The 15451-nt window shown below is 40.9% G+C and overlaps 1 protein-coding gene across 8 annotated transcripts in view; it reads left to right on the top strand.

Annotated features, from left to right (window-relative positions):
• The window catches only part of NEK7 (NIMA related kinase 7), a 162827-nt gene that overhangs the window by 33415 nt on the left and 113961 nt on the right, over positions 1-15451 (top strand). For 5 of the 8 annotated variants that reach the window (XR_010412246.1, XM_064594046.1, XM_064594048.1 and 2 more), the window contains exon 2: positions 6106-6173. The exons of the other annotated variants lie outside the window; for them this stretch is intronic. The gene's annotated coding sequence lies outside the window, so the exon portion shown is untranslated. The remainder of the gene's footprint in view (positions 1-6105; positions 6174-15451) is intronic. 8 annotated transcript variants of the gene reach the window in all.

Raw genomic sequence — 15451 nt, 5'->3', positions numbered from 1 at the left:
CCCTTTCTCCTTACAGTAGGCACATTGATCCCTTGCCAAGGGGGTTCTGGGTCTCCCCCCTTTTGGTGGTCTGGGTCTCCCTGCCTTTGTGTTGTCCTTTTCTTTCAGGGCGGCGGCGAGGAGGCTGACTTTCATTTTCGTCTTTTTGTCGACTTCCTTCGGCTGCGACTTCCCTGTTCATGTAGACCTTATTGGCAGTCTCTATTAGCTGGGTGATGTTCATCCCAGCAAAACCCTCTAGTTTCTGAAGTTTTTTTCTGATGTCTGGGGCGGCCTGAGCCACGAAGGCGGTGTTTACCACCTGTTGGCTTTCCTGTGCCTCGGGGTCAAATGGAGTGTATATTCTGTAGGCTTCACATAGTCTTTCGTAGTAGTCCCCGGGGGACTCCCCTGGTTGTTGAGTGACCGAGGATACCTTAGTCATCTTCATGGGTTTTTTAGCTCCTGCCCGGATTCCCCAGAGGAGGGCCTCTTGATACTGGCGGATGTGGGCCTGTCCCTCGGTTGTGGTGAAGTCCCATGCTGGGCGATCTTCGGGTGTGGTCGTATTAGCCCAAGCAGCAGGGTTGATGACTCCTGCTGGTGCGTGCTCTTCCAGGTACTGCCGTGTACCTTTCATTGTTCTCCTCCTTTCCTCTGTGTTAAACTGGGTGCGGAGTAACTGTTGGCAGTCTTCCCAGGTTGGCAGATATGTCTGGAAGAGGGATTCTATGAGGTCTACCATAGTCTATGGTTTCTCAGAGAAGTATGGGGTGTTATGTTTCCAGTTGAGGAGGTCGGTGGTGGAGAAGGGCTGATAATACATCATGGAATGGCTGGATTGGACCCTCCCGTCTTCATCGTGCCTCTCTGGTTCCCGCGTCTCTTGGACTGGCATTTGGAGGGCACTTGTGCCTGGCCTGGGGCGCAGCCTGGCTGCTGGTCCTGGAGAAAGTGGATCTTTGGGCCTGGGGACGCCGATGGATCCTCTGGGCCTGGTGGCACCAGTGTATCCTCTGGGCCTGGGGGATGCCGGTGAAACCGATGGTGGTGGAGTGTCTAGAGCTGAAGGGCCAGGTGTAGATGGTCTTGGGGGTACTTAATGGTGGGGGCAGGATTGGTTCATCCTCAGGATCTCCGGCTAGGATTTGTGGCGACTGGGGCTTTTGCTGCTTTTCTTTAGGTCTCTTGGATGAGGTGATTAAGACCCTGGCCTGTACCTGCCTATTGCAAGCGAATCACACCCAGGGGGGAAGGGTCTGAGCAATTCCTAGCCAGGAGTCAATGTACAGAAACTGGTCGGGGTGTCCTGTTTCTCCTGTTACAACTTGCCATACTCGGCAAATCTTTGGGACATCCAGTGTCCCTTCTGAAGGCCACCCGACATCAAAGTTGGGCCATTCCAATTCACATAGGGTTCTCCACTTGCTGGGGTTCACCCTGACTCTATAGTCTCCCGAAAACCCCTTCTTGAAATTTTTGATCATGGTCTCTAGAACTGTAGGTTTACTCTGCCCTGACCCCATGGTTATGTCCCCATGTGCGGTGGCGCAGAGACAGACAAAAGGGGGGGTGCCTCCTGAGGTGCAGAGACCAATCAGATGCCCGTCTGGCCGTGTCCCGAAGGAGCTTAGGTGAGGCTTAGCCGTAGCGATCTGTGTCGTGACTTACAATCGGAAACTCTTCCGATGCCGCCATAGACTGTATGCTGTTCACCACGGAATTGCAGACGGGCCCACTCAGACTCTGTAGACTTCTGGGGACTTTAAGGGTGCCCGCCCGTGGAGTCACAGAATCAGTCTGCTTGAGCAAGCCAGGTCGGACTGCACATTCACTCACACATTTACTCCAGAAGTTACTACATTCGCTCCCTGGGAATCCCTACCTGTGAGACCTCTAAGAGGTCTCTGGGAGGTGATCAGGCTCCCCTTCCACCCCGATGGGTGCGCCTATCTGGGTCCTGGGACCCCAGGCCTTACCGGAATCCGATGTCAGGACCAGGTCCTCACCTGCCAAGTCTCCTTGAGTCCGGCGGGAACAGCGGAGCGGGGCTGGCCCAAGGTGACTGGGGCGGGAGCGAAACAGCGCGCGCCTTCTCCCTTACCATCTCTCGTTCCGTCACTGCCCCGCCGTTGCCCCCAAACTGTGGCAACAATGGGCCAGCGCAGTTGGGTTTCCCGGTCAGGCAAGCAAATGTTACCAAACCTGGCCTGGATCACCTGATGGAAGAACCAAGTGGCACTCAGAGATCTTGGAGGATAGGAGGTTTATTTAACACCGCGGGCTCTGAGGAGAGTGATCTCCAAAGGTCTGAGCCCCGAGCACAAACAAAAGGGGCAATTTATACACTTCTTCTGCATACTGGGCACTCTCGGTGTGTGCGCGAAGCGGGGCAGGGAGAGGAACCTGGGTTGGTGCGCACGGGAAGCAGAGCCCCGGGGCAGGGGCTGGGACTCCCTTGCTGGCTGGGTCGGCCATCTTAGGACACAGATTTCCCTTATCACTTGGATATTTATAGAGCTGTTGCATTATTGTTCTAGATCATTCATAAATCTAGATGATTTGTGACTAATGGTGGACTTAAGAATTCTTAAATTTGGTTTGTGTTTAAAGTGGCTTTACCAACTTTAAAGCATGTATACACACAACACAACACAACAATGATGGCAACAGTGATAACAACAAGATTATCTTTATCTTCATTAATACAATGACAAAGCATTCTAAGCCAAAATAGAATATTGTTGGTGGTTCTGGGAGGGTCTGGGGACAAGACACTTCTGAAAGGTACTAAGAAAATTTGTATTAAAAAGAATGTCTTGATTTTTCTGTTTCCAAAATACAAACATGCATGCTAATGGAGACACTGGGTACATTAGTATAGATTTCCACCTTCCCTCTCTGAGGTGTTTCTTTTACTTAGCAGTTATTTTTCTTTTCTCAAAAGAGAAGCTTTTTTGCTTAATCTGTGTTTCAACTTCGTTATGATTGGGAATTTGTGTCCATCCGTTGAGATAAGCCAGGTTTTCTGGCAGATATTTTGTTTTAAAGAAGTGTTATCAATGATTGCCTCCTTTTGTGTGTGATCCAGATTTGTGAAACTACTTTAGACATAAATTTTTCACTTTATACCTCCCTGGGAGGGAGGGAATGAATTTCTCCCCATTCAAAATGTGCCTCAGTGAAGCTTTCTTGATAGATCTATTAAAGTCTTATTCAAGTCTTGTTCTGACTTGAACTAAGAATGTCATTTCTTGAATTATAGTAGTCTAATATAAAATGTAAGAAATTTAAGAAATACCAAGTTTTGACATTGAAAGTTAACAACCACCTCTGACCGTCCATGAAATGTAACCTTTCTGTATATAACGAGTACTAGGAGCAGACAGAATACCTCCTGTCTAGAGACAGTGCTGCCCAGAATGCGGTCTTTGCTCCGGTTCTTCCCCTTGCCGATGTGTCCTGTTACTGAAAGAACCCCTTTCTTCAGTGCGCACTGCGCACTTCTTCAGTGGGAAGAGTTCCTTGATACCCCCCTACCCCACACTCTGTTATATGCTCCCTTATCACCTTGCATTTTTCGCTTGTCAGACTTACCACACCACCCATCAAAGTCAGTCTTTTTACCTAGATCACAAGGTCGTCCTTGGGGGCAGAGCTCATGTCAGTTTTGTGCGGGTTGTATGCCCAGAGTCTAGAATAGTCCATGGCATATAATAGGCCCTTAAATAATGTGGTAAGGTTGTAAATACAAAAATACTCAAATGGATTAAGTTAAAAGTTTTTGGTTAGATCTGGGTCATTGACGATGTCAGTGTCAATGAAATTGAAACACAAACTGAGTGGGCCTGAAGACAATAGAAGAAAAAGGTGGTGTGGTATGTGCATTGCCAAAAATTGGAAAAGATATATTATATTAGGAGATTTGATCTATAATTATACTGACTTGCTTCCCATTGTGCATTTTGACCTAAAAATAAATTTACCAGGGCCTTCCTCCAAATCAGCTGTGATTGTTTTATTTTTATCTATCCTAATTTTGTGGCCATCTATGCATTAAATGTGTTAAGGTGACAGCTAAATTGCCTTCCTAACAACTAATTCTGGGTTTTTAGCATGTATGATTTTGGCTTTGCCTTACTGATTAGATTCTCCACGAAAGTTTAACACTGTGGCTGATTTTCATGTTTCCTTTCTTGGAAAACATTGCTCTCCCCATTCTCCCAGGGTATGATGGATTTAGAAGCTATTTTTGTTATTGTTTACTGCTTTGTGTAGTGACCTTTTGACGTCTCCTGGAGTGGTGGGAATAAGTTTGATACCATAGATATAACAGGAGCATGCCTCAAAGGGATTTTTTTGTTTTTAAATGTGCCTTTTCTTTTTCTTCATGTGCCCAAACTGATTTAAACGTTAAAGACTATTATTCTGAAATTTTTCTCACACTAATGAGAGTGTTGTACTGAGTACAAAACATACCTGTGAGCAACACACGTGAAGTATAGGTTAATTTATGTGTGTATTTTTTCTTGTATTCTTAAAAATTGAGACCAACGCATTCATGCTAACTCAAGTGTCACCCAGGGGAACAGCCTTAGAAAGCTGAAAGTTGTTGAATTTAGTAAGAAAACAGATACTTGCCTCATATAGTCTGAACTGCAATTGTTTTCTGCACATTTTATGATAGGTATTTAAGTCTTAACTACATATTGGTGAGGGAATAACAATGGATGAAAGGAGCCAGAGAGAGGAGAATGGTAGTATTGTTATTTGTTTCAACAGAGTTTGCATAAGAAAATTATGTGTAAATATCTAAAGCTGGGTTTTGTTAAAGGAAGGATTTACTCAGTTTGGTGATTGGTTGCTGGTCGTCTTCCAGATGTCATTTTGATTTCAGTTTCCTGAGGCTGTACCAGTGGGTGCATACTGAAATATTGAAAGTGAAAATGAAAATCTGTAAGATCATTTTCTTTTTAAAAACATGTATACAGTATCTTTGCCCTAGCAGATGACCTTATCTCAAAGGAGTGCAGTGCAGGAAAGAGATAATCTATGCTGCAAGATTAACTAGCTGGAATATTTATGTTACTAGATCACTTTTCTAATGTTCATTGTATTTAAACTTGTGATAAATGTGTTTAGAACAGTAAAATGACTAGTGGAAATTATTTTTACTTGTGAAAGGATAGAATTGAAATGATTTCCTTAGCTATTTGGCATGCTGTCTTTCTGCTTACTTAATTTTCTGTTTGGTAATGCATTCAGGTGATGTTAAGGCATTATCGATTGTGATGTTTGGTGAAATCAAAAATTAAATCCATCAAAGTAAATATCCTGACTTGTTGAACTTTCTCATACTTTTACAGTTTCTTTTAATGGTTTGAAATGCTGGCCTACTGTGTATAGAACAAGTTGTTACTGTGTTGTTGCTTAGTATTGTTCTTCCCGGCCATCATGCAGGTTGGCAAGGAGTACCCAGACAAGTAAATGACCAAGCACGCAAGGAGGATGTCTTGCCACAGCTCTGTAGGCCTGAAAGTAGACAGTGAGACTCAGAGATCAGAGCAAAACAGCTCATTGTAGCACAGCAAACAGCAGGAGCATCGGCATAATCACACTGATTCTCTTGCCCACAAGTCCCATGGAGTAGTAAGATGGGTCTGGATGGTTGCTGTGCTTTCATTGAGCTAGCTGGGTCACAGTGTCAGAGCCCAGGGCTAAAGGCTCAACACCATTGGAAGAAAGTGTAAGCAAGCCTGTCCCCCTAACTGGGGATCAGGCAGGGAGCAAGCAATCTCCCTGTAGTCATGCTATGGTTGCCTGCCCTACATGACTAGCTACAGATATGGCCGAAGGACAGAGGATTGGTTGGTGTACTTGTAGTTTGGTGCATTTGGTAAGGAGGATGTATAGGGGCTCTTGGGACCATGATAGATAGCCTTTTCTAATAGTCTACCGTTTGGCCCTAAACATAGGCTGAAGTCAAATTTCACATGAGTATGCCACACCGTCAGCAATTCAGATTAAATATGCTGAGACCAAATCCATTCACATGATCTCATGCAACACTTGATAAGGATGATTATCAGTTGGATGAAGCCAACCTGCAGTTTTCATCTCCATCAGGTACCACAGGATTCTGGATTCAGCCAATTGAATAAAGCCCCAGAGAGGACTGATAGGTCTTATTTCAGGTAATCATTTAACTTCCTTTCTTGTGGGATATGTGGATTGTTCCGCTGTCTAGTGGTATTAATTTATACATATTCTGTTCCGCCAAGTATAGTTTAAGGCTAGAGTGTTACCCATTGTGGCTTGTGCAAGAAGAGTTTAAACTGATCTACTGATCTTCTAGAGCTTGCATAGTCTCATTGGCGAAAACTAAGGATCAGTTGCTGACCATTTGCCGTAGGGCATGAACTCTCCTGCCAGGGAACAGTACTTGTACTGCTTTATGGAACCAGAAGTCTGTGTAACCCTAGTAGGATAGCCTAGTTGGGGCACATGTTGTCTCTAGTCCCCACAGTCCAACTTACTGCCAGGCCTCCTTTTTGGTAGCTGGAGGGCAGAGGATGAGTAATTTTTCCTTTACTGACTCAGGGTAGCCCTCATTGCTCCCAAGAATTTGCCTTGGAATTTGCAAGTCCCTGTGTCTTATCAGGATTAATGAACCACCCCTGGGCTTTCATGTGAGTCAGTTTTTGTTCTAAAGCCATTGCCACCTGCTCTTTCTTTGAGCCTGTCAGTCAGCATGATATCACGAATGTAGTGGAACCAAGTCTTTCCTGAAGGGCAAGGGCTTCTTCCACACTGCACTGGTGGAAACAGCAAGGGAATTCAGGTACCTCTGAGGCTACATAGTAAACCTGTCTTGGAACCTGCAGGTGAAGGTAAACTGATACTGATCTTATAGTATCAAAGGGATTAGGAAAGAGGCATTGGCAGAGAGAGAGAGAGAGAGAGGAAGGCATTAGCAATGGCCAAGAAGGCATACCCAGTGTCCTCAGTTTGTGCAGTTGATTCATTCACAGTCACAATATTGGGAACAACCAGAGCAACAGGGCACAACTGAACTCAGTTGCTGGCAATCCACTGTAGGCCTCCAGCTCCCATTAGTCTTTTTCACAAGGCCACACAAGGTGATTTTATTGAAATTTCACATCTCTCAAAATTCTTACTGCCTTGAGGTTTTTAATCAAAATGGTGATTTCTTTTTTTTTTTTTTTCCTTCTGGAATTCCATATTGTTTTTGTTGTGTAACATGGGAGAGGACTGCCTGACTAGGGAATCTGTTATGCACTTGTCCTACGATCCCCTCCAACAAGCACATCTTCCACGCTGAGAAAAGACCCCTTGGATTTCATGCACATTCACGGTACAACTGCAGTACGTCAGACATCAGTAGCAAGTGTACATTCAGCAATGAGAGGAGCCCCAGCAGCAGTGCACAACAAGGATCCAAATGTCCCCACCTGCATTGTTCCAGGAATTCTACTTTTATTCTGTTTGCAACTTCAGCCAATTGAATGTGTGGCTTCTGCCCTTCAAGAGAAGCTGACGAGATACCCACTTAAGCATCAGTATCCAAAAAAGCCAGAAAAGCTTCTCTCTCCCACCCTGTCTCTTCTTCCCCTGCAGTCCTCCCTTGGGAATGGGTCTGTCTCTGGTCCCCCTTTTCTTAAAAGGCTGGTAAATCAGGGTGCAAGGGCACAAGGTTAGGTAGTGAAGGTACTGAAGGAGTAATGTGTTCTAAGGTTGCCACTTACCTCTGTAGTTTCCATGGAGAAATTTGGATCTGTAGAGGCATTTTTGGTTTCAACCAGGTGTATGCTTTGGGGCTCCCATAGTTCAGTTTCTGGACCGAATTTCTTTGGTGCTGATTCCATCCATTTCTTTCTTTCTTTCTTTTTTTTTTTTTTAAGATTTTATTTATTTGACAGAGAGAGACACAGCGAGAGAGTGAACACAAGCAGGGGGAGTGGCAGAGAGAGAAGCAGGCTTCCCGCGGAGCAGGGAGCCTGATGTGGGGCTCGATCCCAGGACTCTGGGATCATGAACTGAGCTGAAGGCAGCCGCTTAACTGACTGAGCCACCCAGGCACCCCTGATTCCATCCATTTCTTTTCAGGGGACTCCTGTTTTAACAATTATATCTACATTGTCTTCTAGCTGGGCCCTTTTGGAGGAGTTCCAAAAAATCATTGTCTGTCTCATATCTCAGCATACTACTTGCACCAAGATATTTCAGGAAGAACCCAAACCACATAGAGAATGCATGAAGTAACAAGATCCCAAAGGAAATGACTAAGTAAGCAAGCAGATTGGTTTGCCACAGCTTCATAGGTGTGAAAGTAGGCAGTGAGACTTAGCTATAAGAGCAAGACAGTTTTTAAAATACACAAACAGCTAGAGCATCCGTCCGGGTAGTGCTGGTTTTCCTGCTCCCAAGTACCATGGTGAGACGTGATGCACCTGGATGGTGGCTGTGCTTGCAGGGAGTTGAGTTGCAGCTGAGAAACATAGGACTAAGGGCTCAGCACCTTTTGTAGCAAGTAGCAACCAAACGTGTCAACGGTCACCTAGGAAATGAGCAGTTGTGCTGAAGTTACACTGTGGTTACCTTGGTCACTAGATATAGAAGGGGCTCAAGGTCAGCGCACCTTGTAGTTTGTTGTACTCAGTGAGACCATACAGGGACATGTGGGACCCATGACAGACTGGCTTCCTGACGTTATTTTTTAGGTAATATCTAAAATATAAGAATAGGTATTTTTCAAGTAACACACATATCATAGTACAGTAATCTATTACATTTAAGTTCTGCTTTCAGAGTTATTAAAATATATTCATAATTTATGTTATCGAGTCATCTGTGATGTAGGTCACGGAAGTGTCACCATCTCCATTTTGCACAAAGAAGAAAACTGATGCTCGTTGAGGTTCAGTGACATGTGGCAGGTTATATGTGTAAGTAGTGGAACCAGATCTTGGATCCATGTCTGTTGACTCTCATGTTTTCTTTTTACTACCCTGAACCAAGTTTACTTGAATGAGTAGAAAATAATCATTTGTAGATTATAAATAAGATTTGTATGCCAGTGATATTTCAGTGAAATTATTACTCTCTTGAGTCTTTTTTCAAAGTCCTAAACTAACGATTTGCTTAGGAAGTATATCAGTGTTAAAATTTAGTTTAAATGTGGCTTAATACATATTTTGAATTAAGATTTAACTGGTTCTAGTATTGCATTGGAAAAGAGAATGAAAAATGATAGACATTTACAATTTTTGTTATTTTTGTTAGTTATGATATAGTAAGTCCCTGATTGTATGAACCAACATCTTATAATTTGATTAGTTATACATAAAGCACAATTGAGAGAAAAGGTAGATTATCGGCATCTCTCAAGTTGAAAGAACTAAGGATCATTCATACTCTGAGAACTAAGGATCATTCTACTGCTGAGTAGAATATCATCATAGCAGTCAGGCTGATGTTAGGTCAGACTTTCCATTATTAATCCTTCTTTTGGTTTTTATAACTTTTGGTTGAAAATCCTTTCCAGGGAACAATTTGTATACAGATTTTCAGCCTGGGAGCAAATATCTCATGACCCACTTACAGACCTCCTTAAACATTCAGATTAATGTTAAGGGCTTTTAAGATGAAGGCTAATTTTATGTTTCAAAATATTTCAAAATATTTATTCTTTTAGAGTCAACAACTTAAAATTATTTTATTCATTCCTTGTGAGGCTGCATTGTATTTTTAGAATTATACTCAGAATAGCTACTAAGCTCTGATGATAGGCCTTTAAAAATTATAAATGGAATAGCATTTAATTGATTTTAAGAAGTTGTCAGAATGAATAAAGAATTTGTATACTAACTGATTTAAAAGTTAAAACTTTAGGTTTCAATTATTTAAAAAAAAGGGGAATCATTATTTTGTGTTTACTTAATTATTTGATTTGTATTGCTCTGCAAACAAATGTTAATTCAAGAATACAATACTGTTGGGGGTTCTCCAGAGAAACAGAACCAATAGGATACACCTACACACATGCACATATACCTCTCTCTGTATATGTGGTTATCTCAACCTATGCAACTGGCTGTATTTCTAGCTCTACACACACACACACACACACACACACACACACACACACACGATTTATTGTAATGAATTGGTTCACATGATTATGGAGATTGGGAAGTTCTGAAATCTGTCATCTGTAGGCTGGAGGCCCAGGAAAGCTGATGGTATAGTTCTGGTCGGAGTCCAAGACCCTAGAACCAGAACCCATTTTGTGTGTTCTAGTACAAACTCTAGGGTCTGAGAACCAGGAGTGCCAGTGGTATAACTTGTAGTGTAAGTCTGAAGGCTTGAGAACTAGTAGAGCCATGGTATAAGCCCCAGTCCCAGGGCAGGAGAAAACCAGTGTTCCAGCTCAGTCATCATTCAGAAGGGGTGGATTCTTCCTTGCTCAGCCTTTTTGTTTTATTCAGGTCCTCAAAGGATTGGCTGAGGCCCACCCACATTGGGGAGGACTGTCTACTTAATTCAAGTCTACCAATTCAAACCTTAATCTCATCCAGAAACACCCTCACAGACACACTTGGAAATAATGCTTAACCAGTATCTGGGCACCCCATGACCCAGTAAACTTGATACATGAAATTAACCATTTCCAAATACCATGAATAATTCTTTCCTATACTCTTAGTCATATTATTTCCAAAAGTGCTGGTATTATACTTGAAACAAATGAAACAGATGAAATGTTCTGATGAAAATATTCCTTGAGCATTGTTTTTTTCCCCCTGAAAATGTATAAAAAATACCCCAAATCTCTAATATCAGAATTGCCATCAAAATCCACTGTGAAAACCTGTAGTTTAGTTCATTTTAGGGTAGTCATATGGGAACCTGTTGCCAGTTTTCAGTCTGTTGTAACAAATTTAATAGACTCTTAGAGACTCCTCTAAATTTCAGCGTGCCTCCACCTTCCTAAATCTGTACCCTGTGGAGTTTTTATGCCGTTAGTTTTCTTTAATGCTTTTAGATGGCTTAAGACTTAACAAAATTCATACTTAATTGAATGTGCTGTTTTATTAAATGCTAGAATTAAAACACAGTTTTTCTAAATGAATAATTATTATCATCATTATAAATTTAGAAATTTAGTCTTTTTCTTCCTGGAAATATTTTTTGTTGTTGTTCTTTAATTCCACCATCTATTAGGAGGTTGGTCCAAGAAGAGAAGGATGATAATTTTTATTTCATTGGCAACAAGTGGAACTTATTAGAGTATTGACTTTTCTAAGCCCGCAGAAGGATTTTGCTGTGTTTTCTATTAGGTAAATAGTAAAGGGGTAGTCGTAGATTTTATATAGTATTTTCTTTGGTGCATTAGCTGTTACTTTCTTTGATGTATCTCACAGTATCACTTTTATATTTTTAAAGTGTTTTGAAACACCAACTGAGATCAACATTCAAGTTTGCAAGTCATTTTTATTTTAACTTGGTGGATTAGGAGCCCTCAAACTGGGAACCTAACCCGTGAAGCAGTCCCAAGCTGTTACTCTCCTCTGGGGTTGGTGGGGTGGGTAGGGGCTGGCAAAAGCCAATGCTTTTTCCAACAGTTGCTGTTATAAACATTGTTGCCCTAAACATTCTTGTGTATATCTTTTGTGCCCATGTGGGAGTTTCTTTGGAATATATTACCCAGAAGGGGAATTGGGGGGTCATGGGGACATTGCCCTCCACTTAACAGTATATGAGTTCCAGTTGCTCCATAGCTTGGTTTTATTTTGCCAGAATGTAAAGTTTTTAGCCTGATGGTGGATCCAAAATGGTATTCTATTGTTAATTTAATTTGCGTATCCTTGATTTGTACTGAGATTGAATATTTTTTCAAATGCTCTTTGGAAAATTACCTTTCTGTGTCTTTTGCCAGTCTTGAAAAAATTGGGTTATCTTTTGTTTATTGAATTCCTTACAAATCCTAGATGCTAATTCTAAGTTGGTTGTATATATTACGAGTCTTTTTTTTTTTTTTTTTTTCCTGGTCTGTGACTTCTTTTTGCACTTTTTTGGTTGTATTTTTTGATGAATAGACTGGATTTATCAGTGTCTAATGGTCGTACCTTTTATCCTGAAGTATATTTCTTTCTAATTTGATGCCATGAAGACAATTGTCTGTTTTCTTCAAAAAAATTTAAAGTTTTAATTTTGACATTTAGGTCTTTATTCCCCTGCAAGGTGATAATTCTTATGTATGTAGCATGTAGGTGTATTTTTTTCTTATTTACAATAATTGATAACCATTTGTCTCCATACCACTTACTGAATGGTCTGTATTTCTTTCACTTAAAGTGTAATGCCTGTTTTGTCAGACACAAAGTTTTCATACATGAGCAGTTGTGTTTCTGGGCTATTTTTCTGTTCCATTGGTCTTGTTTTTTCCTGCTTCAGTGGTACTTTCAATGAGTCTTGACATCTGTTTGGAAAAGGCCTTTTACTTTGGTGGTATTTTTCCAAAAATCTCTTGGCTATTTTTGGTTTCTTTTTCTTTCATATTTTAGAATTAGTTTTGTAGACATACAAGCACACACATGTTTTTTAGGAAACTGTCCATTTCATCTAAGGCTTTTACATTTATTGACATAAATAATTCTTCTTACTATTGCTTGTATTCTTCTCTCCTTCTCCCCACATTTCTTATTCTACTGGATTTGTAGTTATGCCCCCTGAGAGTCTTCTTATTTATCTTTGCATTCTTTTTTCTTGATCAATCTTGCCATAAGTTTGTCTTTCTTAATTTTTTTTTTTTTTAAGATTCAGCTTTTCGTTTTGTGGAGTTTTATAGTCTTTATTTTCTATTTATTTTTGCTCTTATTGTTACCACTTGGTAATTAATAATAATCATTTGTGATTGGATGTGGGGGAGACAGGGTTGAATGAAAGATACTCCAGGTTCCATCATGGTGACCAGGTGGATGGTAGTGTTTATCAGTTGAAGTAGAAAATAGTTGGAGGCAGTTTGTGGGGGAAGATGTTTAGCTCACTTTTGGATATGGAGTTTGTGGTGTCTATAGGAAATCCAGGTGGAGCTGTTTATAGGAGAGGCTGGGCCTGAGATAGTGATTTGCTATTTGCTATTGGTAAAGATAGTCAGTGGAGAGTAGTGGGAAGAAGGAAAGACACAATGATTGGAGGTCAGTGGGAAGCCTTCTTGGCTCTGGTAATACCGTCACCATCCCTATTTCTATTCAACTTAAAGGCCTCTGTGCTTCCAGGAGCACTTGTGCATACATTTGTAATAATTGACATGTTTGTATGTCTCACTAGACTGAAAGGACAGGGCATCTTGACCTCCTCATAGGACCTAGTGCAGTCAAAGCATTGGATATGTGTTTGTGGAATCGACCCTATTGACTGTCCTTGAGTTTGGTCGTGTATACATGATTTAACAGGAATGTGTTATGGATGCTCATTCTAGAGGATTCGAGACAGTTACCAGTTTTAACCACTAAAAATATTTCCCTTATTGTTGTAAACTGAAAGAGGGCAAGGATTGACTTTTTAAAATCAAATTTTAATTTGATTTTTAAATTTAACCTGAATATGAGTATTTTTTATTTGAAGAAGACATTTATTAATATACCATATTTAAGGAGGAAAAGTAATTTTTCAGTTATCAGAGATACTTCTTTTAATGAAAAGGTATCTACTGATGTATCTTCTGTTACTGCTTGTTTCCAGAAGGATTTATCTTCCCAGATTTAGGTCTTAATGTGAAGATTAAAAGTTAATAACTTGCCAATTAAAAATACTCCAGACTCTTATGCACCCCCATATTCTAGGAAAATTGGGAGAAGTTTAATATTATTAATTCTAAAGCTTAATGCTTCTGAAACAGCTCAAGGGCATTATTGTTCACAAGATAGTGTGTAAAAAGCTATCCTTAAAAGTCAGGAAAGGGTCATATAAGTTTATTGAGTACAACAATCAAGTAAGAAAAATGACAAGAGAACAGAATGCTTGGATGATTTATCTTCTTGATTTTTTACAAATTATAGCTATCTTTGAAACAAGCATTTATATGTGGAAAATCTATGTATTTACAGTTTGGAATAAGCTTTCCTAGAAAAATTATCCAGTTTTATGCTTTGGAGACGGACCTAGTTTTGAATCTCTGTTACTTATTCACTAGCTGTGTGACAAATCTGTTAGGAATCCATTTAGCTTCAAGTAACAACAATGGCACACACAAAAAAGGGGGTTTATTTTTCTTAGATAATGAGAAATCTGGAAGTGTAGATGGCTGCTGGCTTTGGTGTAATGTTCATCGAGGTCAGGGCTGGTATCTCTCTGATTCTTTGTCTTTCTCATGGAACAACATGGCTGCTTGAGCGTGAGGCATCACATCCACATTGCAGGCAGGGAGAAAGGGGGAAGGACAGAAACAGCACTCATGTATCTCTATCTCTATATCTACATAGTAAGGCAGATACCATATTAATTAAAACTATTCTTTTAGAAATGTTAATTGTCAGGAAAACAACCTTCAATTACACATTAAGTGACAAAATATGACAAATACAATCAAATTGTGAAAATTTCTATTTATGCTTGTATAATAAATTGATACACTTAATCACTGCATACATTGAAAACAAAAGTAGATATCATTTGTAGTTACTAAATGTCAAGCACTGGACTCAGTGCCTTAAATGCATTATTCATGTATTCTCATAATGATCTTCATTTATTAATTCTGAATGAATACATTCATAAGATACTGTTCTAGATGTGAAAGATTTAATAATACATGAAAAATCCAAGTCCCACCTAGTGGGTGCTACTGCTATCCCCAAGAGGACACTGAGGCTTATTCAGGTTAGCTCTGGCACCCATGGTCACTGAGGCAGACACCACAGACTGACCAACCCCACATCCATTCCCACCCTCTCCCTTGCATACTTCTGCCACAGATGCTAAAAAGCAAATTAGTCATCTCCCAGCCTATATTTCAGCTAAGATTGATCATGTGACCTAGTTTTCCAAACATAAGCTAAATTTCTTGTCAAACCACCCCCCCTGCCCTTCCAAAATATCAGCAAAAGACTTGTTCCAGTGAAAGCTGGGAAGGAAACAGGACTGGGCAGAAGGAGCTGAATTGCAGTGTGGTTTGCAACAAAGGCTTTAGCCAGTCCCATGGGACCATTCAGGAGCTAGCATAGCCCTTCAGGATTGTCTCAGATTGATGCAAGGGGTCTGGATCTTTGTACCCTCACAGTGACCAGTCATTGGATGCAGCTGCCTAGAGAGGGACTCAGCTGTGAGCCCCGAGCAGCCATTACTCCCTGCAGCTTGGAGAACGAGTGCCTCTGTCCTCAAAAGCTCTCTGGAGGGCACACCACAGCATCCACTGCAGATGCTGGATATCGATTTTTCAGACTTTGTT

This window comes from Mirounga angustirostris, unplaced genomic scaffold, assembly GCF_029215605.1.
Source record: "Mirounga angustirostris isolate CCGP_5_RB_7025 unplaced genomic scaffold, mMirAng1.0.hap1 SCAF_6, whole genome shotgun sequence".
In the NCBI taxonomy this organism is placed as follows: Eukaryota; Metazoa; Chordata; class Mammalia; order Carnivora; family Phocidae; genus Mirounga; species Mirounga angustirostris.
The sequence above is the reverse complement of the archived record's forward strand: the minus strand, read 5'-3'. Positions and strand labels throughout refer to the sequence as shown.